The 8,475-nt window shown below is 55.8% G+C and overlaps 1 pseudogene; it reads right to left on the bottom strand.

Moving 5' to 3' along the window:
* Positions 1-3,233: 3,233 nt before the first annotated feature.
* On the bottom strand, positions 3,234-8,257 carry LOC129480637 (G protein-regulated inducer of neurite outgrowth 2-like; annotated as a pseudogene).
* Positions 8,258-8,475: the final 218 nt, after the last annotated feature.

Raw genomic sequence — 8,475 nt, 5'->3', positions numbered from 1 at the left:
CAGCTGGGGGCCTGGTGGCGGGAATGGCCCAGACCGCAAGAAGAGAGACTACTGTATGGAGCCAGAAGGCGAAGGCAAGTAAATCCTTGGCACAAAGCGGGAGGAGGCAGGAACAAGTACAATGGACAGTGGGGAGGCAGACAGGTTCTAAATAACCCGGAACAAAGAGAACATGAAACCACGAAAGAAGAATAGATTAAAGAGAAATGGGGGATGGGGAAGACAGAGCACCCAGGGCAGCAGGTGCAGGACCAGCAGAGATCCCCCGACTTGTCCTTGGCTGTGTACACACAGAGGCGCTGCAGTCCTGGGGCCATGTTCACAGGATGCAGAGAAAGCACACTCTGTCTTTTCTCAGGAAAGCTGCAGGGAAATGAAAAGCTCCAGGCAGGACAGACTGGGCAAGGAGTGCATGGCTAAAAGCGTACACCTTAAAACTAGACGCACTCCCCTGCCCTGAGCCCCAGATGTCAATGGCCATCTTCCCACAATTTTCACATTCCCTCCCAATAAAGTAGGGCCATGAAGGATGAATTTTAGGATATCCACTTGGGGAGCTCGTATTTTGGGGCCAGACCTGCCTCCTTGCTGAGCTATCTCAGGCTTGAAGTGGGAGAAGCCAGGCAGGAGTCCTGGAGAGTGACCACACGAGTGAGTAAAGGCGGCATTCACCCAACTGTTGGGACAAGGGAGTCAGAGCCCACCACCCATCCCCAATCCTATGGGCCCACGTCACTTTGGTTTCACTTGCTTTTTTTTAGTAAACATCAACTTTCCTTAGGTGTTTTTCTGCTTTATTATTTCCGTGTAGCCACAGCAACAGAACTAGCCCCATGTCTCTCAATCAGGGAGGTCCCCAGCCAGCTTTGGAAAGACACTCATCAAAAAGAGTGAGCAAACCTAAAGAAGAGTTCAATAGGGAAGGTACCAGAGGCCGGCTGCAGAAGGGCTCCATTCCCCTGACTCTCAGTCACTTCCCAGAAAGTGCACAGAGGAGCCCAGGTGTGCCAGAAACAGCCTTTCATAATACAAGATGGACAGGAAAGAGGCCAAGGGCAGGAAGTTCCCCATCTCCACAAGGGCAAGAAGGTAGAGTCCATATTTCTTTCTCGTCTTTTTCTTTTTTTGAAACAGGGTCTGGCTCCGTCATCCAGGCTGGAGCACAGTGGCACTATCTCGGCTCACTGCAACCTCCGCCTCCTGGGCTCAAGCCATCTTCCCACCTCAACCCCCTGAGTAGCTGAGGCTACAGATGCACACCACCATGCCCAGCTAATTTTTGTATTTTTTGTAGAGACAGGATTTCGCCACGTTGCCCAAGCTGGTTTCGAACTCCTGAGCTCAAGCAGTCAGCCCACCTCAGCCTCCAAAAGTGCTGGGATTACAGGCTTGAGCCACTGTACCAGGCCGAGTCCACACTTCTAAGCTTGCTGTTGCTCTCAGACTTGCAGACCAACCTATTAAACAGAAGTAGGTAAAAGCTGAGAAAGGGAAGTGGCCACAACAGAACCAGTTCTGCTGAGAACGAGGACTCGAGTCAGGCTATGCTACCCTCCTTCCATGGCCATGGGAAAAAGGGGTGTGTGCTACTGGTGTGAGAGATCTGGATCTTAACAGATCAGACTTAAACTAATTTGCCCATGATGACCGTATGGATTTGGAGGGACTTGGGAATCTCACAGACTTATGGGATGTCCCAGCGATATGTCCTGGGCTTCATACTAGCCCTGCCCTGACTGACAAGTTGGATGAAAACTGGTAAAGGACTAGTCATAGCTTCAGATGGCAAAACCAGGCCAGGCCAGAATGAAAAAGGAGAAGGAATTTAACACGGGCAAATGCCAAGCTCTGCATTTAACTAACCAAGGCTGCTTGGCGTGAACAAAACTGAGACAGAGCGATGCATGGAGAAAAGGGCTGGGCATTTGTGGGCCACAAGTTCGGCATGACATGATGCAAATGTCAATGGGTGCACCCCCAGATGCCTGTGACTCCCTCTGGTGGTTTCTGTGCACAACTTCCCCCAAAATAGGCCCTACAACTCCATGCAGAGACCTACCCTGGGGATCCTAGAGCTTCCTAGCCTGCGTGCCAGAGAGCAGAAGTGCCTGGAGGCTACATCTTCACCCCTGGGTAGTCCTTACTGTGAGGTGGGACTGCACCCAGGGATCCCCTTTAGGGTCTGGCTTGGACTGAAATCACACCCTGCCTTGCCTTCTGTCCCTCCCTTAACTTGCTCTCCCCTCCCTAATAGCTCCAGCATCCTCATCTCAGCAGAAGCTTCTGGGGACCCAGCCCAAGATGAGTGGTGAGGGCTAGGGTAGCCCTCCTCAATGCACTCTGGGAACTACATTTTCAGAGGCCCCAGCCAGAGGGCCAAGTCCCAGGCAGGGTGCAAAGCTGTGGGTGAGGAAACTGGAAAGAGGCTCTGAACAAGGGACTTTTAAGGAAGTGGGATGTGGGCTGTGATGACAGCCAAGCTGGCAGGGTAAGAGGTGGCCCCTGAATGTGGCTATGAGAGGGGTGCCCAACACTACCAGCCTGTGTGCTGAGCACTAACTCAGTGCCAGGCACTACCTGGGTTACTCTATTTAATCTCCACACCATGCATGTAAAGGAGGCACCATTGTCATCCCCATCTTACAGATGAGGAAGATGATCAAGGCTTGTAACTTGCCCAAGATCACATGGCTATAGGTGTGGATCCTATATATCCAGACTCAAACTCCAGCTTTAGCCCACTAAGCTACAGTGGCCAACCCCGGCCCAAAGTGTTGGGACCTGCATGTAGAAGACCCCTTCAGCCCTTGTAAAGTTAGGATCTAGCATGTCTAGGGGTACAGAGACCCAATCCAGGCGATACAGGAGGTAAGATCCCAGTGGAACAGGACATCCCTGCTTTTCCACCACCGCTGGTCTGTGACCTCAGACCAGCTCTACTCTACCAGTTTCTTGTGACAGTGATGGCAGCCTGGGGCCAGAAAAGGGATGCACGTCTTGTGTCCTGGACACAAGACAGGCAGGCCCAGAGGGGACAAGCTCCATGAAGAGAGGCTTCAGCTGTCGGGGGTCCTGAATGCCACGGAAGGAGAGCAGGTGGGCAGAAGCAGGGAGCCCCTGGAGCAGACAGAGGGGGGATTCCTGCTGAGGCAAGGGGCTCTAGGACTCTAGGGTTTATGCTCCAAAGAACAGAATTTGCCAGGACAAAATAAACAAGACCAGCCAGGATCCCTGCTGGGGTCTGGCAAAGCTCTGACCTCCAAATTTGTATCTATTTTGAATTCAAAGCCAAACAAACACATCAACAGTGAACTCCAGCACCTCCCAGAGCAGGGCCTGAAAGGGACCCAGAAAGTCTGGCCAGAAATCTAGAGTCCAAGGGGAGGAGATCTGTAAACTAAACCACTGGCCATGCTCTGGGGCCCTAAACCACTGCAGACATCAGGCCTGTCCCAGGAGAGGGCACAGCAAGGGGGGTTGGGAGGGCTCTCCAGTTCCAATCAGAAATGAGGCTGCAGGTAGACCTGTCAGCAGCAGCTGTGCAACCGGGTTAGGGAGACAAGGATCGTGGTTTAGCCAGGAGAGTGGTCTGGGGCCCCAGCCAAGACACAGGTGTTGGATTCCAGCACTGCTCTGCAAATATTCATCTCAGTGACAATGAGGTGAGTGAGAACTTGGCTGAGCCCAGCCCGGCCTACCATCCTGGCAAGCCAGGGCAGCATGGAGGTAGCACAGAGTGGCACCCAGCCAGCGTGAATGCATGAGAATCTGCACATGACAGAGAAGAAAGTCTCTTCATGAAGGTTTCACTGGTCCCAGCCAAACCCTGTGGCATGTGGCCCTTTCTGCACCTGCTGAACATGCCATTCACCTTGTCCCAGGTAGTGGCCTCACCCTCCTCTTGCTCAAACTGGAAACCTCAGCATCCTGAAATGCCTCCTCCCCAAATCCACTGCACACATGTGTGCCTGTGTATGCGTGTGTGTGTGCACGTGTATGAACCCAGCCCCCCAGCTGACCACTCCATTGCCCCTAAACAGGCCTCTCCTTGGTGTCACCCGGCACATCTCCACTGGAAGCCAAATGGATATTTCTAAACTGAAATCTGGTCCCACCCCAGAACCCTTCCACAGTTCCCCTAAAGTTCCTTTCCTCATTTACATCAGGATCTTCACAATGGGGATCCCTGGTCACCTCCCAACCCAACAAACACCCCAAATGAGCTGCCACTGCAGAAACTCATCATGGCCCGGGCAGGACAGGCAAATCCAAGTATCTGACCAGGCTCTTCCCTCTGCCGGGCAGGTCCTGCCCTCTCTCCACCCACCTGTCTAACCCCTGCGTCCTCAAGACCCTACTTAGCTGTGGCCCTGTGTGAAAGGTTCCTCCCCATGTACCTACAGCCATTTGTTCTCTCTCATGTGGCCCCAACAGGCTGGGGTTCCTGGAGACTCCATGGGGAGCCAGGCATGAAGATGGCATATACCCATGTGTCACTCCCTAGAACGTGAGCTGCCTGCCCTGGCACCATACACAAAGGGACTGACAGCCCCAGAATCCCAAGGGGTACACCTATGCATACGGGAAAGGCATGTTTACTGGTGAGAATGGTCCATCGTTGGGCTTCAGGAGGCATCTGACCTGACGCACGCCTTTCTCACTTTGTCCTTGTGGCCCATTGAAATGCCACTCCTGCTTTACAAATTCACCAACTGTTGCATGAGTCATTTCCACCTCAGTGAGTACCAGGTCCTTGAGGATGGGGAAAAGTAAGCCGCCACTTTGGGGGTCCTGGGCTCCTAGGTGCAGAAGAGGCTCCAGAAACAGGCCAGGTCATGGGCCATGACCCCACACTAGCCCTCTGGTCTCTCACAAGGGTGGATTGGGGGGCTGTGTCCCGGGAGCTTAGGATCTTCAAGACAAAGACCCAGGACAAGAACATAAGCCCATTCCCATTCTTCACAGGCCTTGAGAAATCTTTGGGCAATGAAGTCAGACTGTGCCAAACCTCCGTGTTTCTGTCTCTCCAAGGCCCCTGGCCCCCACTGCCTAGCCTAGGTCAGGTCATGTGGGCAAGCGAGCCCCCACAGCCTCACAGCCCCTACCGCAGGGCCAGGGCAAAGCTCCTTCCCTGTCCCCCTCCATTCCTGCCCTCCCTCCTTCCACAAACGGCACCAGCTGGGGAGAAATCCTTCAGCTGACAGAATGAGGTGAAAATAGTGCAATTTTAGGCTTTGCAACTGATTTTAGGGCAGGTGGCCACCCATTCTCCCCTTCCCCGGGACAGCCTCTGACACAATGACCCTGGAAGCCTGGCAGCCCTGCGTAATGGTCAGCATCCTCCCCTGCCATCCCCAACCCACACCATGAGCTCAGCCAGGGCAGGGGCAGCCTCTGTCTCATTCACCACAGAATCCACAGAACCCAGCACAGAGTATGCGCTCAGTAAATTCTCCTCATACGTGACTGCACTGACTGGACCCGACACATGCTACAGGGAAACACCCCAGGCTCAGCCAGCCCTGGCTTTGAATCTCAGTCCCACCTCTTCAAGCTGTCCAGTGTGGGGCACATCGGCTACAGCCTTGCCAAATGTCTGTCATTTCATCCGTAAACCAGGACGAAGAGGTGAAGACAGGACAAGCACAGTATGTGGCACACAGGAGGCCTCTGATAACATCAGTCCCCTTCCCTAAAGACCCGGGCAGTCCCTGTCATTGGGGCCTCACATTTCATGTCGAGAATTCACTATTTCTCAGCACTGCTTTCAAATAAAGCCACCAAGAGTCTGACGAGGCAACATGGCAGAGTTCTGAGGGTGGAGTGAACAAAAGGTCATTTTTTACAGAAAACTCAGATCTCCCCTCTGCACAGTGCTAAAGCCCTGTCTCAAAGTTCAGGGCCCAGAAGGTGCAGAGATGTGGCCCTTGGAAATCAAGCCCTTAAGAAAACAGCCCAGCTGCGTGGGGCAGGAAGCCCCAGGCTGCAGTCCCGTGGTCTGGAGGCAGCCTATTTTCAGGTGAGAGATGTGCTCAGCTGCCGGTGGGTCCAGGGGGCATGGAGCCCCCACAGTCCCTGGCCCAGGTCTAGGACCAAGTCAGTGGGCCCAGGCCAGCTCCAAGGGCCACAGCTCCTCACTCAGGGGCCACGCTGGAGCAGCCGCAGCAGCTGGGGCGCCGCAGGGACTGCATGACAGCCCACAGCGGCCCCCTGTGGCCCTCCACAGACAGGCTGTCCTCGCTGGCAGGCACCCGCTGCAGCTGCTCAAACTGCATCTCCAGGTGCTTCTGGATGGCCACACCGAGCACCTCCGGGTCCACCGCAGCTCCGTACACCTCTCACGTCACGCCCTCAGCATCCCATCGCACATCCCGCACAGGGGACGGCGCCTCCTCCAGGCTGGACCCCAGAGTTACCTCTGGGAACACATGCAGGGCCGCAGGCACTTCCAGGGATGGACTAGTGGCCACAGCCTTGCAGGCCGCCACTGGGGCCACCTGCACACCAGCATCCTGGGCTGACAGCAGGGATGCCTCTGGAGGGGCCAAGTCATTGGCTGAGGTCAAGGTCCACACATCTTTGGTCCTAGAGCCAGGCTCTGGGACTAACCCGGTGGGACCCCAAAGGTGGGCACAGCAATGGGAGTGCCCAGGGAGCCCCCCAGACAACCTACAGTGGATCTTCACCCCATGCTGAGCCTGCAGCCCAGACTCGCTCACTGATGCCACTAGTTTGGGAGAAACGCCAGGATCCCTGTGGCAGGTAGGGCATGGCAGCAGCCACCAGCCCCCACCTCCCTCATGCCACAGAGTAGAGCAGCTGGGGGCAGAGCATGGCAGGTGGTGGTAGCCAGCTGTTCAGCGGCTTTGGGCTCAGCCTGGGCACTGCTGCTGTGGGCAGTTGTGTCCCCCAGGTCTAGTGGTGGCACCGACAACTGACTCGCCCCCAGCATCCAGGCTGAGTTAGAAGTCCCATCCTCAGGAGCCAGGTCCCTTTCCAGGCCTGCAGGGGCCTGGCCACCCTGGCCAGAAGTACCACCCGGCTGCAGCTGAGCCCTGTGGACAGAGCTGCTGCCAAGGGCTGAGAAGCTGAGACTGGCCTTCGAGCACCACTGTGTCCCCGCATCTGGGTGCTACGGACCAGGTCCGAGTGGCTCCTCTGCATAGCAGCAGCACTGGGGGCCCGCAGGTGACACAGGTCACCGCTGCCCATGGTGGACACATTCATTGCCCACAGTGCTGCTCCACCAGTGGCCTCCAGCACTGGGTCGCGCCTCGGGACCAGAGGCCCGTGCCAGCTCCGTGCTCTCAGGCGGGTTCCCTTCTTCCTCCGGGGCCTGGGGTCTGGTGCTGGCCTCGCCCAGCTGGGCCTGCCACACGGTGCTGCTGGCAGTCTTGCGGAGCTCTGGCCTCTGTCCCCGGCTTTCACCCAGCAGGCTGGAAGAGCTCTGGGACAGAGACTGAAGGCGGGGGCTCAGAGGTGCCCAGGGACTCGGCTCAGGGTGGCTGGAGCTCATGGCTGCCTGCAGGAGACAGAAAGGGAGGGAGTGGAGTTGAGTTGGGTGGCAGCACCTCAGCCGATTCTACTGTGAGCTCCCACAGTGCTAGGTTCACCAGGGAGCCACCTTCAGTCCCAGCCTGCCTGACTGGTCAGAACCATACGCAAGGCAGTGACAATACACCAGACACTTCAAATCAAGGTCATCTCACATTAGACACAAGGATGACACTGCAAATTATCTCATCATCAGTCCGAAGCAGTTACAATCTGCCCTAGGGTGGTGTCCTGGAGGCCGCCACTCTATCAGCTCTCGACTCTTTACTGGCTGGTTTGTGTGGGAGGGGAAGGGAGAGGGCCAAGTCTGCTGGGGCTTTGGGGGCGAAACTGCAGCCCCAGCAGGTGGGGCTGTGGGATAACAGTTCTTAGTCAACCAGCATGGAAGCACTATGGCCTCTTAACAGGCACAGCTGGACAGGCCAACACTGGGCTACTTCCTCCCGGGACTGGCAGTATCCAACTCACTGTGGACAGGGTCTCCTTGGTACAGAGTGGGAGCTCAGAGAAAGTTCACAGGATGAGGGAGCGATGACTAGAGGACACTGAGAATCACCCTGGGCTTCCACAACCACCCCCATCCTCCTTGGCCTAGCCTTGTGAGCTGGCATGTCTCTGGGGTTCCCTGACTCCCACCTCTAGCTCCAGGGGCAAGGAGAGAACCCATGCATCAGCTTTTTCCATGAGGGGACTCATTCAGCATCTGGTCATTGATTCCACAGCATCTCCTGAGCCCCTACTGCGTGCCCAGCTATAGGGCTAGGGCACATAGGATTCATTCAGACCTTTCTGTACCCCTGGGGACGGTGCAGCAGTGAGATAAGATGCCCACCCAGTACCATCAATCAGACCTACCCTGCATGACATTTAACCCCCTCTTGCCCAGTGTACCTGCATCCTCATTGTCCCCCACCCTCCCTA

The sequence above is a fragment of the Symphalangus syndactylus genome, chromosome 4 (assembly GCF_028878055.3).
Source record: "Symphalangus syndactylus isolate Jambi chromosome 4, NHGRI_mSymSyn1-v2.1_pri, whole genome shotgun sequence".
Taxonomy (NCBI): Eukaryota; Metazoa; Chordata; class Mammalia; order Primates; family Hylobatidae; genus Symphalangus; species Symphalangus syndactylus.
Note: the sequence above shows the minus strand (reverse complement) of the source record. Positions and strands in the feature narration are given on the sequence as shown.